This window comes from Castor canadensis, chromosome 12, assembly GCF_047511655.1.
Source record: "Castor canadensis chromosome 12, mCasCan1.hap1v2, whole genome shotgun sequence".
Classification (NCBI taxonomy): domain Eukaryota; kingdom Metazoa; phylum Chordata; class Mammalia; order Rodentia; family Castoridae; genus Castor; species Castor canadensis.
In genome coordinates, this window is record NC_133397.1 from 4,517,504 (window position 1) to 4,540,001 (window position 22,498).

The 22,498-nt window shown below is 41.7% G+C and overlaps 1 long non-coding RNA gene across 2 annotated transcripts in view; it reads left to right on the top strand.

Moving 5' to 3' along the window:
- LOC141414754 (uncharacterized) overlaps positions 1–22,498 on the top strand; it is a 105,481-nt gene that overhangs the window by 62,439 nt on the left and 20,544 nt on the right. The window contains exons 2-4 of one of the 2 annotated variants that reach the window (XR_012439589.1): positions 14,071–17,586; positions 19,500–20,156; positions 21,496–21,616. This is a non-coding gene — a long non-coding RNA (uncharacterized lncRNA). Of the gene's footprint in view, positions 1–14,070; positions 17,587–19,499; positions 21,617–22,498 lie in introns of both variants that reach the window. The other variant, XR_012439588.1, reaches the window with a different exon arrangement.

Here is a 22,498-nt window from a genome sequence, read left to right on the forward strand (position 1 = left end):
AGCCAACAGACATGCATGCATTCACATTCACACTAAAATGAACATTTCAGTCTGTCAAACAGATTCCCATTAAAAATTAGCATACCGACATTAGGGTTCAGCTATTAAGGATTGAGTCAGCATCATTTAATCCCCCGAAGACACATCCGTTCTGGGTGGAAAGACAAGACTGGGGTTCTGGACTCAAATCCCTGGGACAAGGTGGCATTAATAGGAGGGATGTCTTGTAGTCAGCCAGGGATGTCTGCACCCATGTCTACCACTAAAAATTGCTGGGAGCATCTGTCCTGTGCACACAGAAGCTCAGAGCAAATGGGGAGGTATAGCATCACACTTGGGTCCTTGTCACTTATTAATCCTGATTTGACTGGATACAGACATCTCAGCTCATTGTTCCTTCTCAGGAACCACTGATAAAGAAATCTATCTGACAGTGGTACACTATATCTGGATATTAGTGGCAGATAGGAAACAAAACCAATTGGGACAGAGGGCACCTACTGTATATTGAATTTTGACCCCCTAAAATATGTGGAATTCCTCACTCTTATCTCAGAAGGTTACCTTATTTGGACAGGGGTTTTTGAATATATAATTAGATGAAATGACGTCATCCTATAGTGGAGTTACCCCTTAATCCAGGATAACTGGCATCCTTACAAGAAGAGAAGAGACACAGAGGGAAGACAGTCATGAAAACAAGCAGAGACTGGAGCAACACAGCTGTAAGCCAGGGTCTGAAGACAGTCACCCCATCCCAGGGTGGAAGGGGCAGGGTGGGATTCCCCCTAAACAACTCAGAGGATGCACAGCTCTGCTGACACCACCCTGATTTTGTATTCTGGCCTCCAGAGTTTGGAGACAAGCAGTTTCTGTTGCTTGTCTTTTTTATGTGGTCCTAGAAAACAACACACAGCCATGAACACCAGCAGCAGTCATGAAATCCGTTGGTCCAATTTGACCCACATTTTCTTAGGACACCATCTTATGCTTATATGTTTGATTATGTGGTTGGAAAAGGCCTTTTTGATGCTTACACATTAAATACAAAACAGGTAAGATTATTTTGTGGGACCCCTGACAAGGTGCTCTGTGTAAAAACACCCATGCCTAGCATTTGAATGTGAGCTCAGATTTGACAACTGCATCTTCCTGCTGAAGGAAGACCCAGGGTATGACTTAATTAGTCAATCTCTCACAAATGGATGGTTTAGAGGAAAATGGCTTTTGTGAGATATCAGCTAGCCTTTTTATCACTCGTTGATTCTGCTCTGGTAAGCACATGCAATTCAGCATCAAGGAAGAGAAGACATGCTGAAGATGGACCACTTTATAATACTGGAAACCAGACCTGTAGACATTCCTGTACTCTTAGGATGCTGGCTCAATTTTTAATAGTGCTAGTGTTCTTCCAAGTTCTTTGCCATTTGGCCATGGAATTCTATGCCTTCAACAATGTAGAACTTATTATGCAAGTTGACCTGATGTTAGTAAAGTGCGATGTGTTGATTATAGTCTGGCCAAATATTGCTTCTTTTAGAACATGAAATAAAGAACCCTTTATTCAGACATGTCTGTTTGAATGGAGAGGTTATTATCCCAGGAATAAAGTTGCTGGTCTCACGAAAGTATTGACAATAGGTGCATTTATAAAACAGAGGGTGCCACAAATTTCGTGCCCACCCAGTAGCTCCTCAAAGAACCCTTCCCATTTGGAAGTGCTTTAGGAACCCATTATCACTGTTACTCCCTCTGTGTACGGGACCATGGCGCAAGCAAAGCCCAAGGCTATTGTGCAGCTGATCATTTTTTTAAACATGATTACCACTGCTTTTGGATTATGTAACTGTGAGCAACCAGAAGCAGGTCTTTCCAGCTTGAGAGATCATGTATTTGCCAAATGAGTGGTTTTGAAAATTGGCCTCCCTTTGCTGAAACACATTTCTCTACACTCTGAGAAACCTCTGGCATAAAAGAGAAATGCATCAGGACACAGGAGGCAAATTGAGCACTGCATCTTATTTTATTTTTGTAACTTCTATTGTGGAATGAAGACTAGCCAAATATGAGCTTCCGGGATCCTCTGTCACACCTGTCAGTGACTGCATAGTGAGGGTCCTCAGAGACAGCACAGGCTAGCAGTGGCCAGGATATTGGAGCAGAACTCTGTGAGCCTTATTCATGGTGCGCCCACTTAGCCTCAGAGAATTTGGAAGCAATAGGTTAATTAGAAATCAGACAGCAGGTAGGTCTCCAGGAGCGAGGTTCTAAGTTGTGTTCTGGAGGCACACAGCAGACTCGATGGAAGCCACATTTGATTAAAACCCATAGCACTGCAGCTCAAGCGCCCCTCTAATCTTGGGGGTCTTGGCAGAAGATAATGTAAGCTGAGAGTCAGATTAATATATCAGGACCAAAATAAATACCTAACTTACCCAGGGGGTTTCCCTCAGTCCTCCACACTGTGCCTACAGAGGCAGAAGCCAGGGGAAACTGTAGACCAGCGAGGTCTATAGGGTGAACACTGAGGATCTGGAAAGACTAATGTGAGCCACAAGCGTCATATTAGAAACAAGCACCCTTCTAGAATCAGCACCCCTACAGTTTGCATCTAGGTGGCCCCCAAATCACTAACTAGGACTTTAGTCTAGGGCTTCATCCATGACGTCATCTGTATTCTCTTTGCTCCATTCACTAACAAGAGAGCTCAGAATCTCAGACAATCCAGCTATAAGAGCTCTGCAATTGTTACTATCTTGTGAACATTTTTTTTAGCCTGAAGGGGAGGGGTAAGAGTCAAACCATGCTGTCTTGGCTCAACATCCAAATCAAAGAAGTTGAAGTGAATTATGGGGTTTCATTCTGGAGCCAAGTGATTGCACATGCTTATCTGTTAGTCATATCGCATGTCCATTAGTTGTTCTTGGCCCAGAGTTGCTGAGTCAATATGCAGTCACAGATGCAGACAGAACAGCCCGTAGAGGGGCAAGCCTGGTGGTTGCACATCACAAAGATAGACCAAGACTTGCCAGGGCTGGCTGAGACCTGAGAACCATCATGCCCTTGCAGGACCCGAGTTCTTGATCTGTCTTATTATCTGATGAAGGAGTTTGGTTCTGCAACAATTTGGAAGCAGGAAAAGGGAAATCTAGGCTATTGAAATGTCTTCTAAGCTTACCGAATTTTCTCCTTGTTTCCTCATGCTAAGAGCTGATACTTTACCTCCCAGAATTAGTGCCATGGACCATGTGACTTTGCTAGACAAACAGCTTTATTTCAAATTGCCGCCCATGACTGGTTTGACTTTTTATACAAATTGGCAGATTTGTTCTCCATATAGACTCTGAGTTTCTTCACCTACAGACCTTTCCTGTTGCACAGGACCGTCCTATTTCCTCTGCTCTGGGTGTCCATATTCCTACTCAAGCAAAATATTTGTCATTTCACAGTGACAATTTTGTGTTGACTTATTGTTACAGGTCTTTAAAGAAGTACTACCCACATGGGCTTGTCTTCTAACACAGCCCCACTGTCCCTTGGACAATCCGCTGTCTATATTAATAGAATTTCCACCATTAAAATTATACCCTCTTGCTCTTAGAAAACAATAAGCAGCATAATTCTTTGTTATCCTATGTCAAGTTTAAGATCACAGAAAAGTCCTTAAATATGTGAGTCTCAGTTTTCCCATTTGCAACCCATAGGTGTTGTGATTACTCAGTTCCTTGGGTGTTTCTAACATTCATAAGTTCCTATTCTGTGTACCTCTCACAGTGCCAAGTGCAAAGGAAATCAATAAAAAATGTGAAATATTTGCAATCATGATCAATCGGAATTTTATTGAGTGACTACTGTGTTCCCTGAATCTTGCTTAGAGCAATGAATCACAGAACTACTTTATGTGTAATAGATCATTTTACTGAAGCTTTTAACTTTAAAAATTCCCCATACGCCTTCCATTTCTGCAGTTATTTTTGTAGTGATAGTAATTTAAATAAAAGCTGTGTAAAGAAGAAGAAAGCATCATCCAAATACTGTGTGTCTGTGTGATCGGTTAGTTTGTAGTGGTTGCTGGAGAGTAGATAGACATGAGATATTTGAACAAGACTGTGAAGCTGAGCCAGCTACACTGTTCTGTGTGGTCTCACAGGTCATCAACTCAAAACGAACCCACATTTAATTTAATCCTCTGTGCTCTGCTGTTGTTGGTCCTGAAATTCTTAATAATTTTGAAACAAGAGATCTGTATTTTTATTTACACGGGACCCCTGCTATGGCCTGAATGTTTACAACGGCATTGGGGGTGAGGCGTTTGAGGAAGGATTAGGTCATGAAGCAAATACTTTTGCGTTTTCCATGAGAGGTCACGATAAGAAGGCACCCTTAAGCAAAATGCAATTATCCATCTCCTTCATTTTGGAATTTGCAGCCTCCAGAGTTAGGAGAAATAAGTTTCTGTTATTTCCAAGCCACCCAGTTACAGAAGCCCAAATGAAGTAGGGAATCCCCATAAATTATACAGGCAGTCCTGTACTTCCAAGGACCCCCACACACCCCTCTTTCCTTCCTGTATAGCTCAGGAAAAGTAGAGAGGAAGAGGTGGCTCAGGGTGGTTCCCAGAAGCAGACCTTGAGGCAAGAGTTGGCATGCCAGCACCTTATTACCAGAGTGTTCCCAAGGGAAACAGATGAGGAGTTGAGGGAAATGGGACGAGAAAATGGGAAGAATCAACACAAGGGTAGGATTTCAGACCATGACCCAGAGGGTCTCTTTGATGGGTCCGCATGGGTTGGGAGTGCAAGCTGAGCTCACAACACTTGGACCTGAGGTTAAGCAGTTGAACTTCTGCACCTCCTTCTCTTTGGGGCCAACATCCAGAGTAAGGAAGGCAAGAGTCCCCAGATTTCCACACACACACAGGCAAGGAGGCCCCATTAGCTGAGGGCAGTTATCAGTTGTCAATAAAGAGTGCAGGTGCAGACCTTTGGAGGCAGAAGTGATTTACTGTTGTAGTAAAGGAGATCCACAAGGCTCTGGGTGGGCAGAGAACTGACTGCTTGCTATAGTGGCCAATCACACGGAAACCAATTCTGTCAAAGCTTTAAGTAAATGTGAGAGATGTGGTGATTGACTCTTCTCTGCCAAATATTCCAGTATGCACTAGGAAAAATTATGCAGAAAGATGAGACAGGACTCCTGTTGTGCTCAAAAAGGAAAGGAGAAAGAAAGTGGCAGAGATATCTGTGTTTTCATGAAACATTTACTATGAGCCAAACAGTAGCACTGATCATTAAGGTTATAAGAGTGGTGCCATTTGGTCCTTGCTCTCAGAATTAATGACCTTGAATGTGGGCATCTGGTTGACACATGATCAAACCACAGGGAACTTCAGATCAGAGAGGCATTTTTATCTTTAACGGAGTTAGACTGAAGTTCTAAGAATGAATAAAATCCACAGAAGGGAATTCTGGATAGCCAAAATATAAATACTTTCATTTATCTAGAAACTTTATGGAGTGACATGTGGCGGTAAATAAGGGAGGCCAGTTATTCAACCTGCTCATCTTTTGTTCTAGAGATAGAAAGCATGATAAACCTGAAGAGAAATCTCAAAATATGGCATTTTGAGACAGGGATGTTTTCCAGGAACATTTCAAGACAAGGCATCGGAGAACAAAATGCATTCAAATATCCACAAGCTAAGACGCTGGACAGAAGAGCCTGAGACACTTTGAGTCTTGGAGTTCTCTTGTGAGTGATGGGAAGCTACTGGAGAACTGTGAGCCCAAGGGTGACAGGATCGCGCTGTTAGAAGCACCCTCCAATGCTATTCATCTATTTGGGGAACACACCTACTTGCTTTGGGCTCATTTTTACTCTGTGGTTGCCCCTGTTGGTCTCTGGCTCCTGCCAGTTCAATTATTATAAGACTTTCAGCTACTATGCTGAAGAAACTTCATCAGAAGATGCATAGCCAAGAATTGTCTTATTCAAACTGCTGATGGTTACAAAGATTGTGGATTGAAAGCTCTTTTATAATTCCATTCTCACTCATTTGGATTTAGCTAGTTTTTCTGTAATGGGAAGGAAGATGTGGGGTTGGCTTTAGTGGGACAGTAATTAGGAAGAGAGGGTATCAACCTTGTGAGTATTGTCTCCTCTGTCATAACAATTGTTGTATGACATTAATTTATGCCTCTTTCCCCATCCCAATTACAAAGGTGATTTTTATGTATTATTTGAAATCAAAATTAGCCAACAAATATTGAGTAATTCTGTGCATAAACTTTGGGTTTATAATTATGAATAAAACATAAAACTTAAAAATGTGGAAGGGCGACGGGGTCAGAGATCTCTGAATCCCTGGGTAACCAGAATAGGAACTGTTAAGAAGGTTTCAAGGAGTCACTAAGTGGAATGCTCTGTGGGAGAGATTGCATGGAGATGAAGTTATTTTATGGAAGGAGGGAAACAGAGTTGAAGTTCAAAGTCTGTTTAGTATTCTGAGAGAGCAGAGATAAGGAGAAGATACAGATGAACGAAATGCCCTAATCGAAGACTTGAGGACAGGGTCTGTGAACTGAGTGCAGTATGTGAGTTATCTGAGTTGTCCAGGAGGTAAACCTGGACAGTCCCAGGGTACTTGATAGGCCATGCAGAGTAGCTTATTATTCTCTAAATTTTAAAACTCATCCTTGTCAGGTATCCCAAAATCTTTGTTAATACCTTCATCCTAGCATGCTGCAGTGCTGCATAGCATTTTTTTTTTTTTTTGTGGTACTAGGGCTTGAACTCAGGGCCTTTCACATTGAGCCACTCCACCAGCCCTTTTTGCATTAAGTATTTTCAAGGTAGTGTCTAGCTAACTATTTGCCCAGACTGGCTTCAAACCTCGATCCTCCTGATCTCTGCCTCCTCAGGCGTGAGCCACTGGAGCCCAGCAAGAACTAAGTGTCTTTTGTAGGTTGCAGAACATCCGAATTCATTAGCTTCCCGACCCTTTCCACTAAGAAGCCCCTCCATGGAGGAGGCACTCCCAAAGCTGAGTCATACTACTTTTTGGCACAGATGCTTGTTGTGTCAAGAGGTAATGGCAAAAGCCCACAAGACAACGAATATGCAACATGTAACTTTTTCATTCCCATGGAATGTGATTCTTTAAGTTAACATCAGACACTCACTACAACTGGAATACTAGAGAGCCTCTCTCTAGCCCCCACATTGAAAGTCAAAGGGATCTATTGATTTTGTAAAAGCATTCATATCTAAAATCCAAGACTTACACAAAGAAATTCTAAGAATGTTTTATCATCAAAATAGCCCAGTTCTTTCCCTGGATAATTTTCCTGACTTTTCTTTTCTTTTGTGACTTTGGCTTTCTTACTTGCATTTTATTTTTCTTTTCTGGGTTGGATTGAGTAACCTGAGTTGGATGTAATTTTTTTATTGAATGATTACTGAGGCATTTCTTTTGTATTTTAATACTTATCCAAACCATTCAAAGTTAAAATAATGAATAAAACCTTTGAGAAGTTCACTCTGAAAGTAACAAAAAGTTCAGGAGCTTTATGATAATAGGTTGTTATATTTACAGTGAAATAAACATAGCACACTGCTTTGTCTGTGACATTAAATAAATAATTAAAGAGAATATTTATCGGGGAAAGATCAAGGAACAATATTTAGTGTAAAAATAGACCAGGAGGACAGAAGATTTTCACAACTCCAAACCTACTTTCTAATCAGATCAAATATTTGCCTATAGTAATTCTCCAGAATGTTTTAGAATTTGAGAAGGAAATTCAAACCCTTTTCTCTGTGGTTGTGTTAATATCCTCTGTTCTATTCTTGTCAGACTAATTTTTTCTGGTGGAAAAATTGCAAATAATATAAGCTAAATAACATAATCCATTGGACACATTTTCCCTCACTTTACCACCCCTGAAATAAGAACCTCTACCACAATTCACGCATTAGCAAAGTGCCTTGGTGTACTACCTTTCATATCAATTGTACTCAGATAGATTATGATTCATGGTATCTGTAAGTCAATGAAACACGATAAATTTAAATGCTACTTTGACTTCAGATTGTATGCTCTTTCCACAAAAATCTTTAGCCTCATTTCAGATCAGTTGAAAAAAATCCAGTGACAGAAAATGTTTTGAGTATGACTGATTTTGAATTTTAACTATAATGCATCTATTCAAAATCTATGAGCATTTGGTGTTAAGCTTGAATTTTTTATAACATAAAATATCCTATTCTAAAAATCTGCATTATGTATATTTTCTAAACTCAGTTCAATTCTGTAAACATTTACTAAGGGTGCTTTGTGCAGGGCACATTGCTTCTCACTATGTGATCTACACAGCTATGTAAATTCAAATTGTGTCTTTATGGGGAAAGATAACGGCAAATACAATTTTATAACTTCTTCGTATATATGGCGTATCACGTTATAGTCCTTGTATACATTATAACTCATTCCCCATTTTGTAGATGAGTAGACTGAGCCCCATTAAAGTATCCTGATTTTCCCAAGTTATCATAAATAAGAATCATTGAACTAGAATTAAACCAGGGATTCTGGTCCCCCAAACATATTCTGTCTATTATATCGTATGAAAGCTAGTTTTTATATAAAATGAAATATACAGTTACATTGGCAGTGCATATACAGGAAGGGGAGAAGACTTGGCATTTATCAGTAGGCTAACAAAAACTATCCTCTCCTCTAATCTCAGAGATACTGCCTCTATTTTGTGAGAATGAAGCCTTCTGTTGGGGATATTTCTCAAGAGGCCTTCCAGTCTCATAAATGGAATCTGAAATCAATAAAAAGAGGGAGAAAGTTCCAACAATTGTATTTGTTAATATCTCTAGATTAAACTTGAAATTTTAAATTTTGCTTGTGAGTTCCCTTCAGCTCATAAGAACAGATCTACCCAAAGGGAGGAAGAAAACATATTTCTTCAAATCTATAGACACTATATGGTAAGCAATATCTCTTATTCACACAAAAATGCAAGAGATATTATGACCTGTGTCTTGTAACTGTGAATGTCTGAGGATATTTTATAATGTTAAATAGCTTTTTTAGGATCATATAACTCCAGAGCATGTACTGTCATCCTATGTCACGTTGACCCAGGGTCTGTTCACTGACCAATACCTGAGTGGCTGAGGCCGATGCTGTCGGTTCTCAGCTAAAGAACTGTAGTTTTGTTTGAGTCTGATGATCCTGCTCATATGCTCATGAATCTGAATTCACAGAAGTCATATATTATCACTTACTTGGTGATTTCTTCTTTGAAAATCTGCTCACCGTGCTCACACGTGCCTTCATAATAATCCACTGGAAGTAATTATTGTTGCAGTATGGTTGTAATTTTTCAAATGTTCAAATGTATAGATATTAAATGATTAGAACTGCTGTGAATCACTCAATGTCACAGATATTAAGAGACAAAATAAAGAAAATTTGAGAACCCCAGATATTTTTTCCAACATGATTTCAAATTTCAGTCTTTGAGAAGGCATTTTTCATGGACCTGGAGCTGAACAAAGATGGACTTACTTCATTGGCATATCTAGAAGGGCTAAGGGCTGGGGCAGAGGTGTGGCCTAACGGAAGAGCATTTGCCTAGCATGTATGGAGCCTTGGGTTCCATCTCAAGCATGTCAAAGAGAAGGAAAAAGCTGAGGATGACAGAGTTCAATCAGAGATGCTGGCAATGTGAGAGTCGAAGAGTGATGTATGCGTTTATGTTCTCTCTACAGAATGTGCAAAACAACCCTGGAGTGATCTAGGGGAAAGTGAGAGCTGTATTATTGAGGTGGACGTTACTGTCACCTCCCAAAGATGAAGGAACACAGCTATGATACAAGACGTATCATAACCCTTGTCACTAGCAAAAGGAATGGTGTGGTTCATGCCTCCAGCCAGATGCTCTAGGGGGATATAGAGAAGTCATTAAGAACATGAGCACAAAAGGAAAACTCACTGTCCTCAAATCTTGCTCTTCCGTTTGATAGCTCTGTGACCTTGGTAATTTACCTAACGTCTCTGGGCATCATTGAGCCACATTAAATAATGGAGATTATATTTTCCCTATCTAAAGGATTTATCATTAAAACTAAACTCAGTACCCGAGACAGAGCTCAAGCTGCTGAGCTATTATTTTTCCACCCTCCAATAATATGTAAAGTGGGAGTTGACCTAATAATTTCAGAATGTCTTAGAATTACCTGAGAAGCAATGTGAAAGAGGCATCAAATAACAAGTCCATAATGGTATCTGTTCTGGGTCTGCTTATGACAGATTTATAAATGCTATGAAAAAAGAGAAAGCACCGGTGCCCAGACTAGACCTAGTGGTGCACAGCTATTTTCCAGCTATGCAGGAGGCACAGTGAGGAGGACTGCATTGCAAGGCCAATCTGGGCAAAAAGCATGAGACCCTTCCTAAACAATAACTAAAACCAAAGGGGCTGGAGACATGTCTCAAATAGTAGAGCACCTACCTACGCAAGTGTGAAGCCCTAAGTTCAAACCTTAATACAGTCAAAAAAGAAAAAGGAAAAAAGGAAGAAAGTCAGTGCAAGTGTTGGTAAATGGCAATAAAGCATTTAATAATGCCTCTTATACTTCAGGCATTGTTTTTTGGGTTTTTTTAACAGGAGACATGAAGATAAATAAGAACAGATTCTGGTCTCCAGGGCTTACACACAAAGCACTTTCACAGAGGCTCTAAGAGAGGAAAAAAGGATCAGGATTGTGGAAGATTTCTGCATCAATTTTCATTATGAACTTGTCTCAACTTAATAAAAGGGAAGATGAGCTTCACTCCATCTAGCCTCGTCTTATCTAGTTGGTGCCCGGGTGGTGTGATGGAGTGAGTGTGAGAAATTGGGTGGCCTTATCATAGCCTCAGCTCTGTCTCACATGGGGACATCACTCACCTGGGAACATTGCATACCCCTCCTCCTTGGTGACCAGAACTGTCCCAGGCTGAGTTTCCTGGCTAGGATGCTACACTACAGCCCAGTATAGGGCCAGGGGGGTGTCTGAAGTAAAAATGACTTGTCTGCTTTTCCAGCTGGCCAGTCCTGACTTTCAGCACACCGACCAGTTCATGGGTGGGCAGTTATGAGTCAATGCATCATCTGTTGGGGACAGTATTTGTGAGTTCATTTTCTGGGGTCCACATCTTGGTCAGAATTATTCTGTTTCTAGGAAGATGGTCTTAGACAGTGTTCTATGAGAGAGAGCAAGTTGAACCTTGAGTTTCTGACGCTAACATTTAAAATAACCTCTGACTTCTTCTTACAATGAATACACTTCATCTGTGTCCCCCTCTTTGGTTTTGCCACTTTTTAAAGATAATTAAAATTATTTGTGGGGTTTAACATTTTTTTTTGCATTGTCCTAAATGCTTTGGGGGCAAACCATGTTTCTTCTATCTTTGTGATAGAAGAAACATGTTTCTTCTATCTTTGTTTCTTCTATCTATGTGTTTGGTGAGTGACTGCTGAACAGATGAAGGAATAAGTGAAGGAAATAAGGCAGAAGTGCAGGAATTAGCAAGTATGGGTCAGCCTCTGAACACCCATCAAAAGGAGTTCTAATTATGGGGGATAACAGTAGTTATGGTAACCTAGGATGATATTCAAGCATCCAGTCTCCAAGCTGGATAGAATGTGATGACCCCAGGACCTGGGAGTCTGTTGGCTGGTCAACGCTGCACTCCTGGCCTGCCTGACCTTGCCTCCCTGCTTCTGTGGGCATCATCTACTTAGCTTCATCATGCTTCTGGAAACAGGTGCCTCTCCTCACTGTCCTGGGTCATCCATCTCTCTCGACTGGGCCCAAGAGAGAGAAGGAGCCGCATGCATACAGGGTCAGGAGTCACAAGGTGGGGGGAGCAGCCCAGAGTAGCTGAAGCTTACAGGGCAAATCTAGGGCTGTGGTGGGGGGGGGGGCACGAGAATGGACTTGAACTCTGTTTTCTCCTGGGCTTCTTGGGAGGCTGGCTTCAGGCTGCGTCAATCAGATTCCCGCAACCTGGGGAAATGCAGTAGGATCCAGCCCATGGGAAGCCCGAGCCTGTGACCGAAGGGGGGAGACAGGCTTCAGCTCTGTGCCCACAAGGTCCTCAGGGTGACCACTCAATGGCGTGAAGGAACTTGGTGATCTTGCAGGCTCTGGTAGCCATTCTCCCCTCAGCCTTCCTCAGGTGTAAGAGTGGTAAGAGTTCAGCTGCCAGGAACCCATGGCCCACATCCACTCAGACATTGGTGATTTGTCTCTTTGTCCTGTTTGGGGTCTGTTTCCCCTGGAGTGCTCAACTGACGTCAGTGCATCCTTCAGAAGTTCACCTCGGGCACATTGCTGCTTTACTTGAGCTGTGAGCTGCCTCTTCCTCTCCTCAACCCTGAGGGTCCCTGTGGACCTGGACACTGCCCCATACTTCCACTCATCTCCTCACCTGCAAAGCAGAATCAATAACTCAGGTTGTCACAGGCACCAAAGAAAATGCCTGTAGAATACAGGGTACGGGACCTGGCAGTGAGTGGACACTGTCTCAGTGTCAATCTAAAATGGTGCATCTTGAAGTGCCTCATATTTATAGTTTACCAGGGAAAATACACTCCATTTTCTGTCCTGAGAGGAAGGTTACAGCAACATGGTAGAAATTAAAAGTGAGGGGAGGTTCTTTCTCTGTTTAAAACAAACAACTTAAGAATCCCTCCATGAGGGTGAGCAGGAGTCTCTCCAACATGATTCTCCCCAACCTTTGCTACCCCCACAGATTCTACACACAACACAGCTCTGTTCAAACGTTCCACTGGACTGTGCCGTTCCGGCAGATTTTATGAGAGCTGTACAGGACTTGATCAAACATGGCAACAGACCTGCTGATAACATCTTTGTCAGTTTACTCAATCGAGTTATCTGAGAAATATGGTATTTAATTAGCGTCTACTCTCTGTTCTTGGTAAATGTGAACAGAGCGAGGCCTGACAGCTGACTCAGAACAAAGGCTGTTATGGGTGCTGAGTCCTTCCCCTCCAAGGAGCAAAGTGACTGGAAGAGGCCGGGCAGGAGCATCTGAGGCACGAGAAGAAGGCAAGGACTTCTTAAAAATGTGAATTTTCCTTTTGCCTAAAATAGCACAGAGGAATTCCTTGTGCGAGTCTATGAAGGGCCAGGCTGCATTGTAAGATTACTCCAAATTTTTCAGGTGGAATAAGAGAATCATGACTGGAAACATGAGGCCTGCTGGGTAGGCGTCTGTGGGAGCAATGAACGGCAGAGAGAGTTGATTTGCAAAGTTATTTAGAGCAAAGAGAATTCTTATTTTCTTGTTCCTTTTGTTTTGACTCTGAAAGAATTAAAGGCAGAGATGGTATTTGGCCATCCAAGCCTCCAGGACTCAGCCTACAGCAACCAGTGTGGCAGGCGCCCAACAGATTTTAATGAGAAATGAATGAAAACGCTTTCTTTTTCTCTTTTTTCCTGAATGAGACTCATAATAGTAAATTTTCACCTGCTGCATTATTTCTCAGATAGTTTATGTCTAACATTGCTCCTTAGGCTCTGATTTGAATATTTTGATGTAGTTCTCAAGCTTGACTCTCTGGTGAGATGTGTTCTCAGAGTCTGTAATCAATAACCAGACCCTTTTTCTTTTTTTTTTTTTTTTCCTGGCTGATTTAAAATCTTGTTATTGCTGAGAAGATAAAACAATGTTAACTTGTGGCAGATTGGGGAGAGGATTAAAAACTGTGGCTTTTATGTGCAAAGTGACTGCTACCCCTAGAAGCCCCTGTCATCTTTGTGCATTTTTGTTCCTGTCTCCAGCCTTGTCATTCGTCTGTGACAGACACTCGAGTCACGTTCTCAGTTCTGTCACGATGCAGTGTTGTAGTGATCCATGGGAGCTGGGTTTCTCCAGATGGGCCTGGGGTTCACCTTCTGTAAGTATAGGCTGGCACTAGACCAGAGGGCGGTGGTTGTGATTTCCTGGTAAGCCCTGTTTTTTCTCGGTTTCTCTCTGCTTCTTAGGTGCTTGACCTACCTCTTCGTAAAGGTTCAAATGACTACTAAAAACAACAGAAGTCATCACCAAGCAATGCGTTGGCATAGCACGGCAGGTTTGCAAGACAGAGCCTTACCAGAGGGGCTGCAGTTGTGCCAGAGCACCTGTCCTTTCAGCCTATCCTCCTGCTTCTCAGCTAGGATTTCCTGCTTCTTCTTTGCAGTTCTGGGGCAGCAAGGTGTCTGGCAGTTGAATCGTGGGAAGATGATCAAGTGATGTCAGCCTGGATGATGCCCAGACTGTGGTTGAATACATCACGTAACGGAGGTCTCAGAACCCTCCAAAACAATAGTTTTCTCTTTACATGAAAAGTCCAGAGTGGGAAAAATTCTATTTCTCCAGATATCGCTCAGACTTTTTGCAAATAAGGAGAACTTGCTGAGAAGAATCAGCATTTTGAGGGAATACCATACATAGTTCAACAGATCAGGCCTTTCACCCAGCTGTGAGACTTACCAACCACCAAGGCAAATCCTGGGATGGCTCCCCGCACCCTGGAAGCTCCTGCTATGAACTCAATCCATATTTTCTATTGCTATTTTGAAATTCTCACCCCCACGGTGACTGTTGGGAGCTAGGGTCTTTGAGGAGGAAGTTGAAGTTAAACCAAGTCTTAAGAGTGGGGCCACAATCCGATAGGACTTGTGTCCTTAAAGGAAGAGGAAGAGGTACCAAGAATTCAGTGCTCAGAGGAAAGGCCTTGTGAGGACACTGCAGGGAGGACACAAAGAGAGGCTTAGGAGAAACCAACCCTTCTAGCACTTTGATCCTGGACTTTCAGCCTGGAGAACTGAGAAACATGTGTCTGTTATTTGTATTCGTACCCTGTCGTATTCTACTAGGACAGCCTAAAATAGCTCCCTGGGGGAGAAATAGTGGCACTCCACATTGGGCTCAGTCACATTTTGAGACATTAGTTAAGTTGGTGAGAAGGGACTGAAACAGATATAAGTTTCTAGTAACGTAAGTATGGTGCCAGGGAACAAGAACATACAGAGGAATAAGAAGCACCTTTCCTGGTGGTGATTAATGGGAAGAACTGTGTAATGTCTGTGTGCAAGTCATTCATGGAGCCAGTCTATTTCACACAAAATAAGTGATATTTTTAAATTTGATTTTTGGAATTTTTTCAAACTTAAAAGTTGCAAGAATAAGAAGAGTGAAAAGAACAACTTCGTACTCCACCCAGATTCAGCTACATTTAATATTTTATCACTTTTGTGTGTTCTCTGTCCTGTCGCTCTGTAATCATGTGTTGTATGTGTATACCATGCATCCAGGTATGTATGTACACACATATAACTACATATTCTGATTTTTTCTGAATCATCTGAAAATAAGTTTGATGCTTCTTAAACCTCTATCCCTTAATACTTTAGTATACATTTCACATAATCTCAGTAGAGTTATAAATTTCAGTTAATATTGATACAATACATTTTATTTAAATGATCATTTTATTCCAATTTCGAGATTTGAACTAATGTTTTCTTTCCTATCATTATTTTCCTAAAAGTACAGAATCCAGTCTAGATCTTGTATTGTGTTTGGTTATTTTCTCTGATGTCTTTTCATCTGGAACATTTCCACACTGTTCATTTCCTTGCTCTTTGTGACATGGACATTTTTGGAGACTATGACATCTTTTAATTTTTAGTGTGGCGTCTTCTCATTGGGGCACATCTAAGGTTTCTTTCACAGATTCAGTTTATGAAGTATGGCTATGATTTGCCATAGATGATGTTGTGTTCTTACCAGGGTATTAAGTCTGGAGGCAACTTTAGCTGGGTCAAGGTATTTCTGATACCTCTAGCAATATAGCTTATAATTTTCAGCTAAAAAATCAGTCTTTGGGGACACACTCTAAGACCAAGCAAATAGTCTATTCATAATGAAAATAACTCTCTCAATTTAGAATCAATTGATGGTCATTTCCTGAACCAATATTTTCACCATGTTTGAAAAATGATAAATGTTCCACTCCACCTCTGCACGTGTAGGTTCTGGAAGTTCTGCTTCAAGCAAGAGCCTTCCACAGCTCCCACTTATTTATTTACAATTAGCATGGACATAGGATTTACAATTAGTAGTATTAATTATTTTAGTGCTAGAAATCTTCCAAAAATTTTTCTGGATTTTTCTAGCAAGAGCTCCTGAAAGCTAGTTCTTGAGTGTCTGTGAAGTATCCCGGTCTTTGTTTTGAACACTTCACTCCTTTCTAATATGGAATTATGTGCCAAGCTCATGCTGCTCCTCCTCTACCTCACCCTGGAATGATTCATGGGATGAAGAACTTTTGAAAACATCATTCCTACTGCTTTTCCTGGAACCCTGTTACCCAATGGTCTTCACCATGTGAGACTAAAGAGCTTCATTCAGAATTGGAACCATGTTTGGAGTGTATGGTTTATTTTCCAGTTTTAGGAAACTGGAAATTTCCCTAATTGTGTCCTATATGTATCATTTCATTAAGCATATTTTAAATTTCCAAAGATCTCTCAAGTCATTGCATAAAATTTAAAACAACAGCAACAACAATAAATTGAAGGATGGGTTACTTAGAGATCAGATACAATTATTTGGAGTTTAATTTAGACAAACTGTTGCTCTTTCTGCAGCATAAGTTATTTCTCTTTGGAGAGGTTGAGGATGTGAGGGAGGGCTTGATATTTTTGAGAGCCACCTGCCTGCCAGACACAATACTCTAGTATGTGCTGTCTCAAATGAGCCTCATGGAATCTTTATTTTGTAGGTGAAAACATTGAGACTTCAAAGACTCTTAGAAGGTGAGCTAGTAAGTAATTGGCAAAGCTTGCATTTAATACAGGTATAATGACTACAAAGGCTTGCTTTTCTTTTTTAGTTTTTTCTCACCTTCAAATTCACTTGTTACTTTGGAAGAGAACACTTCAATCGTTTGCTGTCAGCATTGTCCACGTCCTTTTCGAGCAATGGCTGTCTCTACTGTTCATTCTTTCAGTTCGTTTTATGGTCCAGTTCCCTAGTCAGGGGACACCTACTGATGGATTAGAGATGGTGCTCAACAGACTTGCCTGAAACAAGAGATCAAAAGGAAAGAAAGTTTCCATGGTGACACAATCCACTCTACTTCAAAAATCAAAGCAAGAAATGAAGTTCAAACTTGACCTTGCACGTGGTGGATTTATTACTGCTCCTCTCTGGGTATCATACTAAAATGACAGCAAGACCAGATTTTATATAATTGCATATAATAAATGCAAATGGGACAAAAGGGCAGACAACAGCAAATGAGAGATAACCACACAATTTTGGAAGTTGAAAAGTAAAGGAATCAGTCACAATTTAATTAACATAGGGAGACACTGATTAGAAGGAATTTTATTCATAATCAAAACTTGAAAAGACTGAGCAACTAGAGAAACAGAATTCATGTGGATGCCTGCTTGTCGGACAGGGCTGCAGACAGAAGTCCTCACAAGGGGAAAGCCTCCCTCATCAAGGTACGTAGCCACTGGTTTCTATCTTGCCCAATAAAATATTCATACTTCCTGGGGTGGTGGGTCCAGACAGGTGTTCACCTGGGATATCCTAGGCAAAGTTAGGACAGAAATGAAGCTGCATGCTGGGAGCAGAGATTTGGTGCAAGCGAGTCATTTCCCATCCAGAACCCATTTTCTCTGCCTGATTCCATGTAGCCCAGACTGCCGCTGAACTCTTGATCCTTCTGCCTCAGTCTCCCAAGTGCTGGGATAACCAGCATACCCAGTGAGTGATCAATTTTTCATATCAATCAGAGATTTTAACTGTATTGACCTGGAAGAATTTAAAATGATCCTGAGATTCCAGTTCCTTCTTTCAGGCCTGGTTTGTTAATTGGTATGTGATCATGAAAAGAGAAATTCTAACAGCTGCCCCTTCCTGTTAGCAGGGGTTTGCAGAGGCAGAGTAAATATTATTGCTTTTGCAAGTTTCCAGGTCTTGATTGCAACCCCTTAACTCTGACGGTGTTAGTTGAAAGCAGCCCCAGAACTATTTTCCTATGAAATTCTATTTGCCACAGGTAATGGGAATGCATCCATCCCTTTGCCTTCTTCTACCTCATGTGTCAGGTAAGCAACATCAAATCAGGCCTCTCTCAGTTTGACACAAATGGCCTTCCAAGTGAAAATCCAGGAGAATTACCTCAAATAAGATCCTAGATCTTATTTCCATAGGATTCCCAGCAAACTGCCTTTGTTTAGCTCCAGGGAAGACATAAAATAACAACAAAGTGATGGCTTGTGAAACTAATTGGACAGGCCTGCTAATTCCTACAAATCAAAAATACTGTAACTGAATGCAGTGGGTTTGCATTTTGCTAAATGCAAAGCCAAAACAAACACAGCCAAGAAAGAAAAGAGTGGAGAAAGATCTGTTACTGGTTTGCAGTGATCCATGGGTGCAGTGACTTTATAATGACCCCTGTTCTTTGGTACAGTGTCTAAAATTAGAGCACTATCCCAGTGGCAGGAAAAAAAGGAGAACAAACACAAAAGTACAGTAAAAAGGAAAGTACAATAGAAAAAAAACGAGGCTCTTATTGTGAACAGAAAGGGGTTTTATTAGAAGTGACAGTATGCTCCAGAAGAGAGACGTGGAGCAGGAGGTTTAGAAAGGCGGACTGCCTAAATGGTGACAGTACACCCTCAAAGTGAGGTGGGCAGTTCAGTTAGTGACCATTTGCCACAAAATTGCTGTCATCCAAATATTTTGTTTGATTACACAAAGCAGGGAAATCTGTTGGCGGGAACTCTTGGGTCTACCTTTAATTCTACCTAAATGGTCCATGGTCAGCACACACACATTGCCTTGTTGTGGGGCCCCTGTAGGAAGGCATTTGTTAAGCATAAGCCCAGGGTGCTTTTTACCTTTGGAATGAATGCCTCAGGTTGGGGAGGAGGTCTATCCTCTTCCTGTCTTGCCTGGCTGCTTTCCTACTCTAAAAGACTTATTGCCCGCATTCGGTCATAAGAGCTTAGGGTGATTGCGAAAGCAATGCCCTCCTTGACCAAAGGAATTCTGGGAATTTTATTCATGGAGCCTGTACATATTACTAGAGGAAAGAACTTCGGGATGGGCACATCCCAAGTACACTCAGTTTAAGGTGACAGTTCTAGAAGGAAAGATGGCAGACACATTTTGGGGCATGCTCAGCTTTCCCCATAAGGAAGGCAACAGGAATGGCTCTAAACATACTCAGCTGAACAAAAGAAGAAAGGACACTTTGAAGGTGACTTAATGTAGAAGTTTGCCCATAAACGGTGACTGCCTCACTTAGTGCCTAGTGATATTACACTGGGAAAACAAAGCCCTGTTTGTTTTAACCCAATAGACATCTGCTTCTGTAACATTAATTTACTGGTTTCTTCTTCAGTGCTCTCCAGTTGGCCTTTCACACGTGAAACAGTTCCCTGAAATTTACCTGTCACATAGCAGAAGGTTGCCTACTGTGCCTGGAGCAGGAAAAGCAGGCTTTGCTGTGAGGGACACCTGGTTCATTTCTTCACTTCAACGCAAACTTGACCTTCTCCTGGGAGCTAATTCGACCTGATTGAGCTGGTTTTTCTTACTGAAGCCCAACGTGGAATTGTGTGGCAGGTCTAGAGTCTCCAACAGGAGTACATGGAAGAGCTAGGACTTCTACTCTTTGGGCATTTCAGCTGCCACCAGAAAGCTTGTAGTACTTCAAGTCCACTAGCAACATGGAGTTTAAGAAGGAGTGACACCCATTGGAAGAGAGTCTCCACCTGGCTGACTGGTCATTGAGTGACCTCCTATGTTCTTCCCTGTCCTTCTGCATAATCTGAAGGCATGCATCAAACCACAGGGGCTTAGACACCTGGTTTTAAGAGTCGCAAAGCCATCTGTCATATTCTGATGCTTGTCTCTTGGTAAAACCAACAGATGTTGGATCCAGTTTCCCATAGACTGGATGGCAACGGAAACGACTACCTTGTGAAATAAAATAGGTTGACTGCTCCACTCGGGTTTCATAAGAAGAATTAAGTGACAGCCCGGGAAGGACAAGGAGGTAGAAATTACATTCCGAATTTCATAATTTCTCAGTGTGCCCAAAGCAAGACTATCACACTCTGGCCACTGAATTAATTTAGACTTTCTCGGCACAAAGTCCTGCACTTGCTTTGCAGTTATTTTAACCCCAGCTGTAGGCATTTTATAGGTGTGTTATTGCCAAAGACATTTGAGCTTATAAAGTGCAGAGATATTTTTCCAAGCCATATATAGAACAAATTGTCATAAGCTCCTTTTATTAGAAAGTTGAAAAATGTGTATTTTTCTGAGCATAACTTTATTTTAAAATTAGAAATACGTGTTTTTTTGTTTTTGTTTTTTTTTTTGACAAATGTTCACATCTTCCCCCACAGCAAATCTGTAAGATCATTCAAGTCACTGGAATAGCTAATATTTGCCGGTGAAAATCAAGATTTTTTCCCCCAGTGCTTCACATATGCAGGGCAAGTATTCTACCATGAACTGAGTCCCCAGTTCTTACCAGTGAACTCTACAGTGGGTCACCACATCCCTGCTGCAGGCACCAGGCAGTATTCTAGAGGTCAAGGGTTATGGGCAGAAATTTGCTTTATGCTACATAAAATGATCATACTCACAATAAGTTGTTCTCTATTATTAATAAATTTATTTGGTTTTTCTCCCCACGAGGCCACAGTACAATATGTAGGCTCTCCTAAATGTTACTGTGTTTTTATCCCAGTTTAATGAACCTGTATAACTGTGCACCAGTTATAATTTATTGGAGCCCAGGGCTGAAGATGCCCTGTCCTGCCCTGTCCTGCTCTGTCCTTCATCTTGGAAGAATTTGATTTCCTCTTTTCAGTTTGCAATTCAGATGGCGGATTCCAGCTGTTTGTCCTCCATTCCTCACAGTGACGATGTTAGAACAAAATATTAAACCTACTCAGTAGGCTTCTTTCTTTATCTCTTCCCTTTTCCATTAATATTTCATCTCTAAGGCCTGGCCGACAGGAACCTTGGTCAAGGAACAGTGTAATTTTGATTAAATATGTCTTCAGTGTTTGACTCACTTCAAAGCCCAGCGTTAATACAGAGGAGCAATAGAGGTAACTCAATGGAGCTCAAATGCTGAAAAATGATTTCAGACCAGCTTGAGACAGGGAATGCCCGGGTCTGAGAGTCATTTGTCGTTGACTAATGGGCTTGTGAGTTTTGGTTCCCTTCCATTTTTAAAAATAGCAGGTTTTTTTTGTTGTTTTTTTTTTTTTAAATGTGTGCATGGTGTAGTGGGGAGGCCTGCTAACCAAATGAGAAAGGAATCCTTCCTTTTTCCCTGACCAGTTCCCCACCCCCTCACTTCCATCTGCTCTTTTCAGCTTGCTGTTTGGATAGGAGGCACTCCGTGATCACAGCATCTTCTGACATAATAGGACAGCGTTTTACACCCAGCCTCTGCCTGGCAGGTGACAATGAGGTCATGTTTGAAGAGTGGGCAAGGTGAGCAACTTGCAAATAATGTGAGGAAAGGCTCTGTTGTGACTTGTGCCCTAAAGAGATGCTGTGGTCTGAGATCCTGGTGTCTTTGAAGCCAACCCCATGGAGGCTGCAGAGATTGCCATGTTATTAAGGCATATGTTCCATGATACCGCTGGGGCCACTGCCATCTGATTTGTGCCTCATATTCCAGGAGCGACCCTTTTCATTGCTTTTGTATGACTCTGAAAGGAGTGGCGTCAGTCAGAGAATGCATGTCTGTATAAATTATGCATCTGTGAGTTCTGCTCACGTGGTATGCAAGAGGAGCGCCTTTGTGGGGGAAGAGGAGGAAGGAAGGGGGGAGGGGCCAAGGGAAGGCTGGGGATCCAGAGGTTTCTGTGAATAGTGAATTTAAGTATGGAGACAGGGAGCACTGGGGAAAAACAGGACCCTTGTCAGACTAGAAGCCCCATCTAAGCTGAGTCATTTTTCTGAGCTTTTTCTGTGCCCCCTCTCTCCCGTCTGTGCTTCTCTTCTGCTTACCCGCTGCCACTGTTCCTGATGCATCTCACTGTGGCCGAGTGGGGAGAGAGAAGGAAGTGTGTATTTATCAAGACTCTTACCGATTTTATTAAGGAGGGTGTAAAGTCAAGTTATGGGTTGGGAGGTGGTGAATAGGAAAAGATATCAGCAAGGCAGAGAATCTGGTGGGCAATCATTGATCCCCCACAGTAATCCCATGCTGAAATTCTATCTGGAGATAGAATGAGGACTTCAGACCTGGGGAGGAAAGAGACGTGAACTCGTATGCAAGCATATGAGTCTAAAACAGTCACAGTTGAGAAGGAAGCAGAAGATGGTGACTGACCATCCCAGGCACGGATCAGCATTTCTCACATGGGT